The sequence below is a fragment of the Squalius cephalus genome (assembly GCF_949319135.1).
Source record: "Squalius cephalus genome assembly, chromosome: 4".
Taxonomy (NCBI): Eukaryota; Metazoa; Chordata; class Actinopteri; order Cypriniformes; family Leuciscidae; genus Squalius; species Squalius cephalus.
Genome location: NC_137125.1, coordinates 52,176,428 through 52,195,776, shown reverse-complemented (window position 1 = coordinate 52,195,776; position 19,349 = coordinate 52,176,428). Strand labels below are relative to the sequence as shown.

General features: G+C 39.7%; 1 long non-coding RNA gene across 2 annotated transcripts in view; it reads left to right on the top strand.

Moving 5' to 3' along the window:
* The window catches only part of LOC307157979, a 58,866-nt gene that overhangs the window by 18,641 nt on the left and 20,876 nt on the right, over positions 1–19,349 (top strand). For both annotated transcript variants that reach the window (XR_013821155.1, XR_013821156.1), the window contains exon 2: positions 6,631–6,667. This is a non-coding gene — a long non-coding RNA (uncharacterized lncRNA). The remainder of the gene's footprint in view (positions 1–6,630; positions 6,668–19,349) is intronic.

The following is a 19,349-nucleotide window of genomic DNA, read 5'->3' as shown; positions in this document are numbered from 1 at the left end:
AGCTTGACGTCGACTAGTCGCTGGTCATGGCCTATAGAGGGCGCAACAGGATAAGAAATCTTTGAAGTCCACTTTTACGCTCTGTTTCTAACAGTTAAAGTGACAAATAAATGCAGAGAGCGCTCCACAAGATATGTTTGATTTTACAATATTGATCGGGTGAATGCACGTTGACAATACCAAAGCGAGTTAATCGTTGTTCTAAACTAATGTATCGCATTAGTATCGCACACATACAGACAGTAGCTCGCACAATAAAATAACTTAGAAACTGAAAAGTTCTAACATATGTTTCTTAGTAACTAAAACCCACAGCTTCACTATTAGTAGAGAGACGCTGCCAGGTAGAATTAATTCACACGCACTCGCTCTCTCACTAATGCATTCAAACCCGTAAGACTTCCATGCATCCTCAAAACACGAATATAAAGATATTTTAAATGAAATCTGAGAGATTTCTGTCCCTCCTTTGACAGTTCATGCAACTACCACTTTGTCATTTCAAAAAGTTTATAAAGAGATAAATAAATAAAAAACAGTAAAACTAACACATGAATCGAACGGTTTAGTCACTCGATTGCCTTATATGATGAACAGATTGAATTTAGACTTGCACTGGATAGCAAAATACCAAAGCGACGCCCTAGCGACCGCATCCCATTGATTTAGGATTCACACATTATTGAATTAATACCCCGATCACACCGGTTTCGATGTGGTAAATAAGCACCACTCACATTTGAGTTGACTAGAAATTCATATTTCAATTGTAATGTGATCTGGACTGGGTGCCGGTCCTCTTCTCTAAATCCTCTGAACTAATGCCTCCTGCAGCGGGACATGAAAGATGATGATTGAGCCGATGACCAGATACCGTCTGAACGACAATAGTGATGATTAATCTCTAAATACAGCAGGGATGCAATGAACCACTTCACATCCACAGGTCTTTTGCTCATAAACTGCTTTGTGTTTTTGCTCGCTCTCTTGGAATCATCAGAACTCAAATTGAAAGGATAGATGTTCCTAAAATTTGAAAACACAAGATCTTTCACAATGTTTTGAGTGAATAGGACAATAAGAAGCTCTTATGAGTAAATTTAGCCTGTTACTGCTTTAGCTGCTTTGTTTGTGTGTGTGTGTGTGTGTGTGTTTGTGTGCATAAAGAGTCTTTTGTACAGAGCGAGTCGCAGGCGTTGTTGGCCCGGGGCGGATTTCTCCTACTTCATTAAAGCAGAACACATGTCTGTATGCATGACAATAAGCATTAGAGCGATATGAACAGCCTTACAGTCCCTGCAAGTGTGGATCTGTTTGACAAGCGCTTCACTGTTTCCTTACAAGGTGATATCTGATCATGACACTCCTGCTGCTTCAACATGTACGAGACACACACACGTTTTCAAATTTTTAATTGATTCAATTTCTGAACATGTGTGTTTGTATATATAACATTTTTGCAACTAAACGGCAAGATCCTGATAACCACTCCACCACAACTCATTTTTATCATCTAGTCTTCTCTATGCACATATAAGTATGAATTGAGAAAATAATTCATGCATTTTTAATAATGCAATAATGTACAACACAAAATCAGGGTTTCCGCTGGGTCTGGGAAGCACCTTCCTCGCCGGGAGTCTTTTAAAGACCTCATTTCCCGGCCTCTCCGCACACGCTGCCATTCTCATGAATAAAAGATGCTGTCGTTAAGCTTAGTTTAATAGTTTCAATAAAAGCTCCTTCCAGAGAGATAAGCTGTCACATTAACTTAATATTCATTTCCTAAATGTGCCTCTCCGGGTTCTGTGGTCAAATTACATTTCAATTCGTATTTTTTTACTTTTCATGTCTTTATGAACTGTGTCAACCTGGTTAGGAAATATAGTTGAATTAGATGGTAATGTTATATACTGACTTTTTATTGTATTTGCACGAACTGAGAGGTGAGGGTGACAAATGATCGAAAACACAGAACGCAGAGCCCACTATTTCAATTTATAATACTAAAACTAAAATAATAGTAAAATAAATTACAATTAAATATATAATATATATAAATGTAATAAAATATTTCAATTGAAATGAACAGAAAAATTGTACAGTAATATTAGTATAATATTTATATAATTAATAAAAATAGTTCAAATAAATTAATATAATAATTCATTTTATTATATTTATAAATATAATAATATAATAAAAATAATAACATATATATATACAGTACTGTGCAAAAGTCTTAGGCATGCACAAGGAGTCTGACAACAGCCGGTATGATCTGATCTCACATCATCGAGTCCGTCTGTGATTACATGAAGAAACAGAAGAAACTGAGACAGACTAAATCCAGAAGAACTGCGGGAACGTCTCCGAGACGCTTGAAGAAACCTTCCTGCAAAGCTTCCTGAAAAACTATGCTTAAGTGTACCTGGACAAAAGCCGTTTTAAACACAAAGGGTCGTTACACCATATATTGATTTGAATTAGTTAATAGAAGTTAAATCATAAATAAATTCAATTTGTGATTTTATTTTTGAAAGCATTCTCACTTTACAGCATTTTAACACAAGTGCCAGTACTTTTCACAGTGCTGTAGCTTTGCAGGAAGGTTTCTTCAAGCGTCTCGGAGACGTTCCCGCAGTTCTTCTGGATTTAGTCTGTCTCAGTTTCTTCTGTTTCTTCATGTAATCACAGACGGACTCGATGATGGTGAGATCAGATCAGACCGGCTGTTGTCAGACTCCTTGTGCATACACAAATCTCACTGGATTATTACAATTAATGGCAAAAAGAATGTTTGGAAATGTAAACTGATATTTCCTACTGACACACTACAGCAAAAGATATAAAAAACTGACTTAAAGGGATAGTTCACCCAAAAATAAAAATGCTGTCATCATTTATTCACCCTTATGTTGTTCCAAACCTGTATGACTTTCTTTCTTCTGCTGAACACAAAAGAAGATATTTTGAAGAAAGTCGGTAACCAAACGACAGGGGGGATATTAACATGCCTAAGACCTTTGCACAGTACTGTATTTCAGATGCACTCGGGAACCTCTAAACACACCTCAAATACTGTTTTTGGAAGATAAGTGGGAGTTAAAGTCACTTAGCGTGTTTTTCTGGTTGGAAACAGAGAGTATATATACAGAGAGTTTTAGTGTGTGTGTGTGTCTATATATATATATTACATGTCTTTGGTCCGTGCTTCAATAGTTCAGTAGTGTTTGGAAGCGGACTGAGACTCTTTTATATATATATATATATATATATATATATAGACACACACACACAAAAACTCTCTGTATAAGTAAATCTAAAACAGAATAAAGCTCAGTGAAACAGAAAGTCACTGTAACAAATGGGACGTATAAAGGATGTTTCGTATCGATTCTAGAATGTTCCAAATGAATGACCAGTATTCCGTTGCATTCCCAGTAATGAAAACCAATACAGAATAGAGTAAGTGATCATCTTTCCTGATTCTAAGTTTGACATGCTCTGTGACACTGGATCAGTCTGTATTGTTCTGTTTGCCCTGCATCCATCCATCCATCCATCCATCCATCCATCCATCCATCCGTATGTGTGTGTTCAAATGAAGGCTCTTTGTAGGCAGCTGAAGTGTGTGTGTGCATGTAAAAATAGTTTTGAGCACAGAAACATGAATCCTTTAAATACTATATTCTGCTGGGTAATTTGGTGGGTGTGGACTCGTCACTCGTCTCGACCTGCGCTGGCATTCCCCCACTTCACTGCTGTAGCGAACATGACAGATGATCGGTCGTCATGGTTACCGTCCAAGTGACGATACGATACCCCGTGCTTTTTTAATATTTCGGATGCACTCGGGAACCTCTAAACACACCTCAAATACTGTTTTTGGAAGATAAGTGGGAGTTAAAGTCACTTTCCTGGGATGAAACAGCCGTGTTATTTTAGCCTGTGTTCAATTAAGACGAACCCTGGTGCGATTGCTCTGTTAGTGCGGTTCATCTGTACAAGTGTGAACGCTAACATCTGAACCCTGGTGCACCAAACAAGCGCTGAAAAGAGTCTCAGTCCGCTTCCAAACACTACTGAACTATTGAAACACGGACCAAAGACATGTAAACGGGACATGATGTCACAAGATGCGACCTTTTTTGTGTTGTATTTTTAGATTCTGTGTTAAAAATGACATTGTGAACGCTAAGCGAACCAGGACTATAATTAATCATTTTCTTTTTTTCGGGTTCAGATCAAAATATATAAGATATGACTTGGATTATAGTGCACAGATTTTACAGCCTTCTATATTGTGTTGCACTATATAATAAATCACTTTCCAATTTTGCTGCATGTCTTTGCAATTACACTCTTAAAAATAAAGGCTTCAAAAGTTTTTGCAGTGATGCCATTTACGGTTCCCCAAAGAACCTTTCAGTGAACCATTTTTTTTTCTTAGTGTGAAGAAACTTTTTCCATTATAAAGAACCTTTTGTATAATGGAAAGACTCCATGGATGTTCATGGAACCATAAAGAACTGTTATTTGTAACAGTGTATTCCTTTAATGTGAAACTGTCACTCAGTATTTCTCCGGTAATCCTCTAAATACAGGGTGTCAGAATTTAGGAATTGCCATGACAACAGTATCTGTGACGCACAACTGGGAGTTGCTCCACTGAGAGCCGGTCAGTACTTTAGTGTGCTGTTTTCACACACACACACACACACACACACACACACACACACACACACACACACACACACACACACACACACACACACACACACACACACACACACACACACACAGATCTTGGCTGGTTTATACCTGGCAGCGCTGGTAACCAGCTAATGTGACAAAAGAAACTTTTTCCTTGTAAGTGTATCAGATGTATCAGCCATACTAGGCCTCTGGAAAGGCTGTGTGTGTGTGTGGTCTCAGATAGTGTTACTGTCTCTAGGTGTGTCTGAGGATGTGTCTAAGTTGGGTGGTGGCTGTAATGTTGCCCTGGTTTCCTCTTACTCCACATGAGCTAAGCAGCTAAAATAAGCAAATGATATATAGACGCGCTGCCAATATGTGCAAGGAAACTGTCGAGCAAAACCATCTCTGGAAACCTGAACATAACATCACAGCTAACAGGGAACCTTCCAGTAACATCAACAGAACGTTCGTTCAAAGTTACTCTTTAATAATAACATTAATTGTAGATCGTTCATGAACATTTTCAATTTTAGTTGGACATTCTTCTGAAGTTTTTTTTAAATGTAACTAGTTTTAGAATGTTCAGAGAACAGTAACATTCTCACACTGTTTGCAGAATGATCAAATGGAATGTTCTTTTAACATTCGTATAACCAAGAAAAAACATTTAAAGGGATACTTCACAGATTAGCATTAAAGGGATAGTTCACTTTGAAATTAAATTTTGGTATGTTTTAGCTTACCTCAAGGGCATCCAAGATGTAGGTGTCTTTTTTTCCGCAGTAGTTTCAATTTTGATATTTTTAGGTCAAACCGTCTTGTTTGTCAGTCATTTAATGCAGGTCTATGGTCACTGTCTCAAAGAGCATGCACAGAGTCCAAATTAAAACCGCTTCGGAGTCATTGGAATAGTTATATGACTTTTTTCGGGTTGAATGGTGGTCGTCTCGCACCCCCCGAGCGCCTGTGAGCCGAAAAACCACCCTTGCAACTTTGGGCCGGCGGGATTTCAGGTCTCGCGATGTAACGAATTGCTTTACGGCACTGCACACATACACTATCTAAACATTTATATGCTAGCCTTCTGTGGATCATACATACCTCAGTGGACATGGCTCCGTGCGTTCGCCGGCTTCTTTGAAAACAAATGCACATGACCAGCGGGAGAAAATGGGAAAGGGGGAGAGTCGCCAACGAGTTTTGACGACAGTGTTGTCAAATATCTATTCCGAAGCTGTAGGGGGAGCTCTATAGAGAAACCCGCGAGCAAAAAGAATACAACGAAGAAATCGGTAGTATTTTCGAGTGACCGTGCTTCCCTCCCTCATGTCCCCCTGAGACGAGAGATTTCTGTATTGTGTGTCTGGAAAAAAACCTCAGAGGACGCAAAAATCGTCATTTAGCTCATCAGAGGCTCTTTTGTCCAGAGGCGAGAGACTCCAGCCAGTAGGAGGAGCTCGTCCCGCATGTCTTCGACCCGCCCATAGGGGGATCTCACCATAAAACGCCGTCTTTTCAGTTTCCAGTCGACTAGTAGCCTAGCTGTATCATTTCTCCCGATACTGCCCTCTGTAACCGGGAGGCGTGGCTTGGGCGTGTCCTCATAGGGCAGCGAAGCAAGTGCATTCTGGGAGTTGTAGTCTTTCATCCACATGAGCCAAAAATACATTTTCTGGCTTTTCTCAGTCTAGAAGGCACCAACTTCTAAACTAATTTCACTTTTCTACTACATAAATGACCCAATTTAAATACACATTCATCTTTCCAGCGGTGAAATATCCCTTTAATAACAAGACTATTTGAATGTTCAGAGAACATTCAGGAAAGTTTTTTATAACTTAATGGGAACGTTAGATTATAATAATGCAGTAGCGCGCTTAAAATGAAATAAAACATTCTCAATAAAACATTTCTGTTTGTGTTTTACAGGGGAAAGCAAGCTGTATGTGTTTGGAACAACATGAGGGTGAGTAAATGACGATTTTAATATTGCCTTAATTAACCCAATATTCTTAAAACATTATACCAAAGCTCCTGTGGTCAACTCTGTTAATTAGTCACAGAAAAGTAGCAGCCCACTGGGACCCAGTGTTTTATGCCTTTGCCTTAATTATATGCATTATAATTAATTGCATATATAGGTCATATAGACACCCACATCCAGACACACCATAGAATCTAGTACTATTTTACTCCTTCTCTGGTTGGCAAGTGGTTAGATTGAATCAGGCCGGATTCTTTGTACTAGTTTTCTCCATCAATTTCCAGGAAGTTTTCAACTGATTTACTACTAATTAAATCTCTTTTCCCCGAGGGCTGTAATACTTTGACTTGGCATTTCCTCTTAACAACTTGCAACTGAAAAAAAGAAGTTTCTTGACATATGGACATAAAGAATCTGTCTTTGTTATTGAGACTTCCGCTTCTGAACATAATTTGAAGCATTAGCCGGCCCTCTTTAATTGTGGCTCGGAGCTTTTCCCTCCTTCGGGTCGTGAATGATAAAAGCGTTTGATGTTATTAATTCATAACGGATGTGATCTTTCATCCGGGCCCATGGAGGAAAGCCAGTTGATAAAAGTTCTGTTTCTGGAGCAGGCGAGTTCTTTCTAAAGCGGCTCGTCATGAATTATGCACGTTGATCAGCTTTTGCATCTGAACTGGACGGCTTTTTAATATCCAAAGCAAATGAAGACAGATCACAGCTCGTGTGTAGAGACAGCCAAGAACATACTGTTCACTGTACAGACTCCTGATCCTAAAACCTGATTAATTCCTCTATAGAGCGCAGAGCAGTTCTGAAACAAAAGATGCTTTCCTAAACTTCACAGATATGTAATGTACATGTGGTAATAAATTACAAATGTATTGTTTTATGCTTATAATCAATATACATTTTAAATCTATTGCTGAGAAAGTATATATTTTTAGAAACTTTTAATAATATTATAAGAACTTCACAGGTATGTGAAATGATGATAATATTTAAATAAATAAATATTTAAAAATCATATAAAATATCAGATATAAAATATCAGACATAAAAATCACATTTATTTATTATATAGAGAATTTTTTAATGATTTTTTTTTTACTGAAGAACTTCACAGATATGGATGCAAATAAATATTACATGCTTATAATCAATCAACATTTTTAATGTATTATATGTATTAATGTATTATATATTTTTAGAAAAAGTTAATATTTTTAATAATTATAGTTTAAAAAATATATTTATAAAATGTTATAAATATATATGATATATTACATACATTTGTATTTACTGAAGAACTTAATGTTGAAATACATTTAAATTAGAGGTGGGCATAGATTAATTTTTTTAATCTAGATTAATCTAGATTAAAATGGCTCATTTGAATTCTGCCGAAGGCATTCAGAATATGTGTGCTACCCAAATAATGACTATAAAAGTAAGTCTTTGAGAACGGGTTTCTCAAGCCAGGTGGCGCATTAGACCAGGGGCTCATCTCCTGTTTCCACAATGCATCACAAACTGCTTGAGAAAGCTGTTCTACTCATAGACTGTAAAAGGTTACTACTGTACTGTTACCGTACGTAGGCAACATTAGGTAGGCCTATGTTATTATCAACTACTATAGGCTATCAATTAGGGATGGGCGATATGGCCTAAAATCCATATTGTGATATACATTGCAGCCTCTTGCGATAACGATATTAAAATAAAACCATTTCAGAACAGGTTACACAGACCCTGCTAAACAACTGCTAAATGTTGTTTTTTTTTGTTTTTTTTTGAAAGGATGTATGTAGTTTTGAGAACATATATTGTGCAAAACTGTAAGTATACAACATAATTTTGCAGATAAATAAAATTTAAGTACACTAGCTGCAGAGACTTAAGTAGGTCTAATGTTTATTATGGCTTGGAGCTTATGAAACCCCAAATTTAAAATTAGAATATTGTCTAACTGATGTCTTTTCAGTTAAAAAGAAACACAACAACGATTCTTAAAATCGGGCGCTTTTAATAAAAAGAGATTATGTGCTACACCACTAAGATATATTGGGAATAATACGCGCGCGCTGGTATTCAGTGATATGTTTCGTTTTGAATTTGAGGTGGTAGAACGGATTAGTCGTGTGTTAATTTACCGAACTGTTACCCCACACAGTCTACGTCAGACGGCTTAAATCCGAACCAAGTCCAAATAAGGGTTGCACCGATCTTTTTCACCAGCTTTCAGCTTTTGTTTACTTAAGATGACGACGAATATGATGGGTAGATTGCGTCATCATAGCTGGTGTAGCTTGAGCCAGCTCCCAACGCTCCCAACCCAACTTGGAGAATAGATTAACGGCGATATTTTTTTTACCGCGCGATAAGAGCGATAGAGATAACGCAGCGCGTTAACGCCGATAACGGCCCACCACTAATTTAAATATTATTTAAACATTAGATATTTTACTAATGATATTTAAATAAATTACTAAAATAAAAATCCCATTATAAATTCTACTGAGAATTTAAACATTTTAAACAGATATGTTGAGTATGCATGGAAATGTATTTAAAATGTTTTGTTTAATTTTTGTTTTCAAAAATTTCTTTATCAATTTTAAATATATTGCCAAAAATACAAGTGAAATATTTATATATATATATATATATATATAAAAAAAAAAATATTTATATAAAAAAAAAAAATTATTTTAAGAATATTTAATGAAAAATTTGTTAAAATATGTAAATAAATTAGGGCTGTCAAAAGATTAATCGCGATTAATCGCATCCAAAATAAAAGTTTGTGTTTACATAATATATGTGTGTGTACTGTGTATAATTATTTTGTATATAAATACACACACATGCATGTATATATTTAAGAAATATTTGCATACATATACTGTATATATTTATATATAATTTATATTATATATAAATATAATTTTTTTATATATAAATTACACATTTTTCTTAAATATATACAAGCATGTGTGTGTATTGATATATACAAAATAATTATACACAGTACACACACATATATTATGTAAACAAAAACTTTTATTTTGGATGCGATTAATCACGATTAATCTTTTGACAGCCCTAAAATAAATATAAATAAATAATGTGGCAATGAATTTAAAATATATTGTTATTAAGCTTGTTTTATGGGAATACTTCCAGAAGCGCTGCTGCTGAACTTCACTATCTTCTGCTGAGCATTCCGGCAATTAATCCTTTTAGCCAATCAGAACGTCCGTCCCTGCAGAATCGGACATGTTTTAGAAACTAATCCAATCAGTCAGTCGTCGGGCTCCTCCACTGATGCACTGCTTCTGTAAACAGAAAATACAATTAGTCAAGTAGATTGAAAAGAAAGCTTAATCTAATAGGAAGTACTGCAGTGGAAAACTTTTCCTCGGACCGCATTACAAAAAGACCATGATGCTAGTGTGGTTACTAGGGTGTTCTGGATGGTTGCTAGGGTACTTTTGTGCGATAAGTGGTGTGAAATAAACAGGTGGCACTTCATAAAACTGTGACATTTGTCATCTTGCGCATCTCATAAAGCTCTTCTGTGAATGCAGCTAATCAATGTCTGTGGAGATCGGGAAACCAGCGGGCGTTTGACTAAATCTGTGGTCTCTGGAGCTCGTAAAGACAAGCTTCCTACAAAATCCTTGATTAGTATTCAACGTCTCTCTTCCCACAGGGCCTTTACTTCACCTCCGCACAGATGTGCCTGGATTTAAGCACTGTTCAGTGTCTCTGAACCCTGAAATATTACAGCCCATACCTGCAGCCATCTGAAAAAAAACTAAAAAACACAATCCATAAGATTTCCAGAGCTATTCAATTAACTTAAAAACCTTACATGATTACATTTAATTTTCAATAACGCTCTGAAGAATTAGAGGGCTTTGCTGGCGTGCTTCGCCGTTCATTAGCGGTAATCCGCGGCGGTCAGGTGTGTTCTGGAGAGATAGTGTGGGAGTTTTCCGGATCTTTGTTTTGGCCCACTAGGCGCCAGAATACGGGATTCACCAGGCGCAGTCGGGATTCATGCGGTTGCCATGGAAATCTGCACACTCGGGGGGTTTAGCCATAGCCCTTTGTTTTATGAAATGCTTGAGAAGACGTGGCCCATGATAAAGTGTGTTAAAATGGCAGTTTAGTGCGTATGAATGTGTAAACAGACCTCAAAGCTCACGCCTGCTCTGCATAAACACGTTTGTTTGTATGTCTGTTTATCACGGGAGTCAGACTCTGCTTTTGTTTGCTTTGCCGAACAATGTTCGGTTATTTTTGTTGAAGCTGAAGTGGAAACGCTTTAAGCTCTTATTATTGCTCGTATTTAGGGTTGATGATTTGAACAAACCCCAAACACTTCCGTCCTGCAACATTAGTGATATGGACATTTATATATATATATATTAGGGCTGTGAAAAGATTAATTGCGATTAATTGCATCCAAAATAAAAGTTTGTGTTTACATAATATATGTGTTTGTACTTGGTATAATTATTTTGTATATATAAATACACACACATGCATGTATATATTTAAGAAATATTTGCATACATATACTGTATATATTTATATATAATTTATATTATATATAAGTATAATTTTTTTATATATAAATAACACAGTTTTTCTTAAATATATACATGCATGTGTGTGTATTTATATATACAAATTTAATTATACACAGTACACACACATATATTATTTAAACACAAACTTTTATTTTGGATGCGATTAATCGCGATTAATCTTTTCACAGCCCTAATATATATATATATATATATATATATATATATATATATATATATATATATATATACCATTTAACATATGCTTTTTATGTCAATTTGTGTTCTTTTTTTATTTAATTTTTGTTCTTATTTATTCAAATCAAAGTTGCAAAGTCAAATCAAAGTTTTCATAAACATATGAAATAAAATAAATGTATAATATACTGTTTTACTGTACTTTACTGTATAATCAGTTCTTTTTATTTGCTTCAAATCAAAGTTTGTGAACTCTTTATTGAATTTTTTTTTATTTCTGACTATCTACATGTTTTCATCTGGCAGACAAATGCACATTTCTACCATGCTGAGCGAATATGTTTTTTCCTCATTTCTGCAAACCTCACAAACTAAAATACAATTAGTATTCACAACTTAGCATCACTTTCGTTATGCACATATTCAAATATGCTCATACATCATTAATATGAGCTTGTGCCTTTTATGTAGTGGACTATTTTTGAGGAGACAACCATTTGATATTCAAAGTCTGTTTACAGTCTCTGCAGAGAAAGTGAGTAAATACATTTTGCCCACTGCTGTGCTGGAAAACACCATAAATTAAACATGCAATGCATTCTGGGAGATCGGAGACCAGTGACTTTGGTGTGAGGACTCATTACTGACTCTGACTGCAAGTTTTAAGATGGAAGTGGGACAGCGAGGCAATATTTTTTAAGTAGAAAGAGCAATACTTGTAGTCATTAAAACATTTTTTTTTAATTAGTTTTGTCATGCAGGTGGAAAGTGAGACTCAAAACTGTCAATATTGGTGTAAAGTTCATGTGCAGATATACACAAGCTACTATGTTTCACCCGTTTCACTTAAAAATGAATGTGGTTTAGCATACATGGGTAAAACGCAGCGTTGTTTGAAAACGCGCATTGCAGAACATAGAAGTAATATACGTCTGAATGACCAAAAGAACCCCATAGCTGTTCATTTCAATGTTTTTAAACACAATTTGTCGACTCTTCACTACTTTGGTATAGAACTAGTAAGAGTACCCAGAAGGGCTGGTGACATTAAGTCAAGTCAAGTCAAGTCATCTTCATTTATATAGCGCTTTTAACAATGTAGATTGTCTCAAAGCAGCTTTACAGAGATAAATGTATAATTTAACGTAAGATTGTTTTGGCTTTATAGCGGTTCTTTAATAAAGTTATTTTCCAGCTAAAGTTGGTTTTGATTGATTCGCTTCCGTCGCAACGATCATTTGTTATTAAATTAGGGCCGCCAAGACGACACCATTCTCTCTACACAGACTTTAAACGCGATCCTGTGAGAAACGCTGATGGCGTTCAGATGCGCATTAAGAACGGGTTCTATAGTTATGTGCGTTTGAATATATGTGTGCAGGTTTGGAATTCCCTACAAACCAAGCCTAAACAAATTACTGGTGTTTCCTTATAGTTTTGATTCAGAATTTTATTTTATTTTATCAATTCGGGGTAGATACGCAAATTGAGTTTTCCCGACGACGCTTTATCTGTAGAGTGGGAAAGGGATCCTCCATAGGGAGAGACTAGTTGGCACTTCAGCACTGCGTTGGATCGGGTCCAGGCGAAGGTCCTTCGTCAGATCTGGAAACGGCCTGGATCCGGCAGGCTGCGGGAAAACCTTGGGATAAACAAAGACACTAAAATTAGCGTAGATGCCATTCTTCTCATGATGTAACGAGTACATCAGGATTTATGGGAAGTGTTCCCGGTTCCAGCTGACCTAATCTATGCAGCCTAATATTGAATTATAGAAGTCTATAATGTATTATGTGAATGCTAGGTCAAAGAGATGTGTCTTTAATCTAGATTTGAACTGACAGAGTGTGTCTGCTTCCCGGACAATGTTAGGAAGACTGTTCCAAAGTTTTGGTGCTAAATAGGAGAAGGATCTACCGCCAGCAGTCGATTTTGATATTCTAGGTATTATCAACTGGCCGGAATTTTGAGATCGCAATAGACGTTAATTAATAAGATCTTTCTACAGAGGGAAGCCTTTTATATACATTAGTGCTGGGCAACGATTAATCGCGATTAATCTCATCCAAAATAAAAGTTTGTGTTTACATATTATATGTGTGTGAACTGTGTATAATTATTTTGTATATATAAATACACACACATGATATACATGTATACATATATATGTATACATAATTTATATTATATATAAATATAAATATTTTCTTAAATATAATTTCTTAAATATATACATGCATGTGTGTGTATTTATATATACAAAATAATTATACACAGTTCACATATGTGACCATGGATCACAAAACCAGTCACAAGTCTCACGGGTATATTTGTGGCAATAGCCAACAATACATTGTATGGGTCAAAATTATCGATTTTTCTTTTCTTCCAAAAATCATTAGGATATTAAATAAAGATCATGTTACATGAAGATTTTTTTGTAAATGTCCTTCCGTAAATATATAAAACATTTATTTTTTGTGAGTGAATGCAGCAATATTGTGAACATAAATGGACAACTTTAAAGGCGATTTTCTCAATGTTTAGATTTTTTGCACACTCAGATTCCAGATTTTTAAATAGTTGTATATTGGCCTAATATTGTTCTACAAATCATACATTAATGGAAATCTTATTTATTCAGCTTTCAGATGATGTATAAATCTCAATTTCAAAAAATTGACCCATGTGACTGGTTTTGTGGTCCAGGGTCACATATAATATGTAAACACAAATTTTTATTTTGGATGCGATTAATCGTGATTAATCGTTGCCCAGCACTAATATACATACACTTAAAGGAGAACTCCGGTCAATTTTAACATTGAGCTAATTTTTTTGTAAATTTGGAGTGCTGTCAGTACAGAGAACAATGACAAAAATCGGTGTTGCCTACATCGTGTTATCCTCTTTTTAAGACATACCTGTATTTACATCCTGTTTTCGGCTGAAGTCCACAGTAATCGATTGTCGAGTTCGGCCGCATGATCGTACGTACTAAACCTATGCGCGTGAACTCGACAATCGATTACTGTGGACTTCGACCGAAAACAGGATGTAAATACAGGTATGTGCGCTGGCTGAATTAACATCATTTTTATTCATATCTTTCACATCTACTGCAGTCAGATTCACCCGCGTTCAGTCTGAAGGAATCACTCACATGGCTGGGCACTTGTAATGACACATCAAGGATGTTAAGAGGCTAAAAGCAGGTTTAAAACTTGCCCCATTGAAGTCAACAGGGTGCAAATTTTAAAAAGAGGATAACACGGTGTAGGCAACACTGATTTTTGTCGTTGTTCTCTGTACTGACAGCACTCCAAATGTACAAAATTGACCGGAGTTCTCCTTTAATACTCTCTCCAAAAAGTTTGAATATGGAGTTTGATGTGAACATTTTCTTGTGAACATCCTTTATTTTTTTATATCATGTTGGCTATTTTTCTGTATTTTTTCTAATTTATTTTTTAAGAGGTTACATTTGTGTTTGATTAGGTTGTTAGTGCATTGGATGATTGGGTAATTAGTTCACTAATGAGGTCAGGTGTGATGGTTCAATATAAATTGTACCTTTCTATGATTGTTGCTGGCTTGACGAAGACCCTTTGGGTCGAAACGTTGTTCTTTTTTTAAATAAATTCTTGGGAGCAGAAGTGGCAGTGTGCCGATTCTTGTTCATTTCGAGTTTATTGCTTTATTTGATCGAGCGCCTGCATGCCAAAACGTTTTTTTGATGTGCACACTATTTCTTCTTTGAATCTATATTGCTTGGGGCAACAATGCCACCAAAATGTATAACTGTGTGTTCACACCGCCGCCGGCGAGAGCGTCAAAGTGTCCGGAAGTCATTAATTTTCAATGAGAGCCGGTGACGAGCTCCGGCACGTCTTGGGCGGTGAGAGCGGCAAGGAGAGTTGAAGTCAGGTATGGTAATAAGCTATGACGCGGTTCGTCGGCAACCAATCAGAATGTAGAAGTCCTCCGCCTGAGAAGATTCCAGAGAACGCAATCCTGTAAACTTTGGTTCCGACCATATAGCAAAATGGAGGAGAAGTTCTGTTGCGGATTTCCCATTGTTGTATGACTTAAATAAAAAAAATGACAAAATTAGACTCGCAGTTGACCATGAACACAAAAGCCACACCACACAAATGGAGTTTGTTTATTTCGTTAGCAAAGTAACTATAATTGTTAAGCTCTTTCCATCTGTCATTTTCTTACTTTAAAGCTCCAATATGTAATAATTTTTCACCACAAGAGGGCGCAGTTTCCAACAATAACAAAGGCGAAGCTTGATGACGCTATGAAGGAGGTGACGATGGGAGATGTCGTTTTTAATGCGTTTTCACCATCTAGCGATATATCTACATGGAATTAATGAATCATGATCACGGATGAGGTAATTTATTCGTTTTTGTATTACCTGTATGTCTGATCGTATTATTTTATGTCATCATAATTAATGAACTGCAAGGAACGTGAAATGTTATGCTATATTATCCCGTTACAACTTACAGCTATTTGTCATTAATTCATTAAAATCATCTTTACTGTAACTATTACGTTACTTGTACAATAAAAAATAATTGATTTGCTTACCTGTCTATCAATACACTCGCGAGAGCAGAGTCTCTGTCAAGTCCAAGATTGTCGCGCAGCTCTCTCCATCTCGAAAACACCTGGCCGATATTTATCCGGGTTTTATTCCTCCGTTTGTCACACAGTCCGTGACTCCGCATGTATCCGAATATGGACGCTTTCGTTTTGTTGGCACTTCAATACTCGCCAAAGAGTAATCGTGATCCATAACAGCTATAACCATACAGTCTATGGCTATAACGCTATAACCACCACTTCCGCATTTGACCATGTGATATTCCGGTGTGGTGGAATATCACATGGTCCACACCGGAAAAAAAGGATAGTGCGGACGGACATTGGGTCACTGAGAGGCGACATTTCTTTTCCGGGACGGCCAGTTATTTAAAATCGGTATTTCTCTTAAATAAAAAATCTTTGGAGACTTTTGAGATATTGTAAGTACACAACTGGAGGAAATATATCACACTGTGCAAGTTATTTTCGGAAATTTTATTACAAAATTGTTACATATTGGAGCTTTAACATTTAAAAGATTTCATGAGGTTAACTTATACTGATCAACATGCTTTTTTTCTTTGCGGCCCCTTTAAATAAAGTTTAAAAAAAGATCAAGCCTTTGATCTACGTCAGAGCATCAGAGCGTCCCCGAATCTTTACTGTTACACCGCCGCCCTGCCAATGACGCCGAGAGCGAGGGCGGCGGTGTAACAGTAACAATCCCCCAAAATGTCACGACTTGGGGAAGTACAAAAGGTGCGAGGACTCAAGTGCGGAAGAGTGGTTATATTTTAATAAAGAAAGAACAAACACAAAACAAAACCCACGAGGGGGAAAAACATAACTAGTAAACACAATACCAAACAAAACCAGAACATGAAACTAACTGCAGGGTCACGGGGAAACAAGAAACATATGACAACGAACCAACACAGACAGCAAACAAGAGGGGACTTAAAAAGGGAATAAATCAAGAGGGAACAGGTGGAACAAATAATCAATAATTAGATAACAAGATGGGAGGGGCTAGACAATAGACACGAGCACATGGCCCAAAATAACAAAACACCCATGTGCAGCACAAGACAGGACAGGCATGTGACATTACCCCCTCCCTACGGAGCGGCTACCAGACGCTCCATCAGGCCAGGCCAGGCCAGGGCGGGACGGGAGGGACAGACCAGGGAGGGACGGGAGGGACAGACCAGGGAGGGACGGGAGGGACAGACCAGGGCGGGACAGACCAGGGCGGAGACGACAGTCCAACGGGCGGCCAGGGCGGAGAAGACCCCTCGGGCGGCCAGGGCGGAGAAGACCCCTCGGGCGGCCAGGGCGGAGAAGACCCCTCGGGCGGCCAGGGCGGAGAAGACCCCTCGGGCGGCCAGGGCGGAGAAGACCCCTCGGGCGGCCAGGGCGGAGAAGACCCCTCGGGCGGCCAGGGCGGTGAAGACCCCTCGGGCGGCCAGGGCGGTGAAGACCCCTCGGGCGGCCAGGGCGGTGAAGACCCCTCGGGCGGCCAGGGCGGTGAAGACCCCTCGGGCGGCCAGGGCGGTGAAGACCCCTCGGGCGGCCAGGGCGGTGAAGACCCCTCGGGCGGCCAGGGCGGTGAAGACCCCTCGGGCGGCCACGGCGGAGACGACCCCTCGGGCGGCCAAGGAACAGTCACCGGTTCAGGAACTGAAACAGACTCCAGCGGCTCAGAAACTGGAACAGACACCGGCTCCGGCTCAGGAACAGACACCGGCTCCGGCTCAGGGACAGACACCGGCTCCGGCTCAGGAACAGACACCGGCTCCGGCTCAGGAACAGACAGCTCCGGCTCAGGAACAGACACCACCGGCTCAGGAACAGACACCACCGGCTCAGGAACAGACACTGGCTCCGGCTCAGGAACAGACACTGGCTCCGGCTCAGGAACAGACACTGGCTCCGGCTCAGGAACAGACACTGGCTCCGGCTCAGGAACAGACACTGGCTCCGGCTCAGGAACAGACACTGGCTCCGGCTCAGGAACAGACACTGGCTCCGGCTCAGGAACAGACACTGGCTCCGGCTCAGGAACAGACACTGGCTCCGGCTCAGGAACAGACACTGGCTCCGGCTCAGGAACAGACACTGGCTCCGGCTCAGGAACAGACACTGGCTCCGGCTCAGGAACAGACACTGGCTCCGGCTCAGGAACAGACACTGGCTCCGGCTCCGGCTCAGGAACTGGAACAGACATCACCGGCTCAGGAACAGACACTGGCTCCGGCTCAGGAACAGACACCACCGGCTCAGGAACAGACACCACCGGCTCAGGAACAGACACCACCGGCTCAGGAACAGACACCACCGGCTCAGGAACAGACACCACCGGCTCAGGAACAGACACCACCGGCTCAGGAACAGACACCACCGGCTCAGGAACAGACACCACCGGCTCAGGAACAGACACCACCGGCTCAGGAACAGACACCACCGGCTCAGGAACAGACACCACCGGCTCAGGAACAGACACCACCGGCTCAAGTGTGTGCGTAGCCCACACACACCACATGGCTGTGGCCATAATGGCCAGTGTCGCGGTCACTGAGGGCTCAGGCTCAGGAACAGACACCACCGGCTCAGACACAGGCTCGACGGCGGCCATCTTGTCAGGGGACACAGGTTCGGCAGGCGTGACGTGAACAGGCTCGGCGGCGGCCATCTTGTCCGAAGACACAGGCTCGGCAGGCGTGACGTGAACAGGCTCGGCGGCCATCTTGTCCGAAGACACAGACTCGGCAGGCGTGACGTGAACAGGCTCGGCGGCGGCCATCTTGTCCGAAGACACAGGCTCGGCAGACGTGACGTGAACAGTCTCTGTGGCGGCCATCTTGTCCGAAGACACAGGCTCGGCAGACGTGACGTGAACAGACTCGGTGGCGGCCATCTTGTCCGAAGACACAGGCTCGGCAGACGTGACGTGAACAGTCTCTGTGGCGGCCATCTTGTCCGGAGACACAGGCTCGGCAGACGTGACGTGAACAGTCTCTGGATTGGCCGACGTGGCGAGCAGCTCGGGCGGGGCCGGCAGGGCGAGCAGCTCGTGCGGGGCCGGCAGGGCGAGCAGCTCGGGCGGGACCGGCAGAACAGTACGCCTGGGCGGCGCGGGCAGGGCAAGACGCCTGGGCAGAGGACGACGTCTGGGAGGTTCATTAAGGACGATAGTCACCTCCGGGATGGTCTCCGTGTTATGATCCACCGGATTCGGGACCACCGGAACTGGGACCACCGGAACTGGG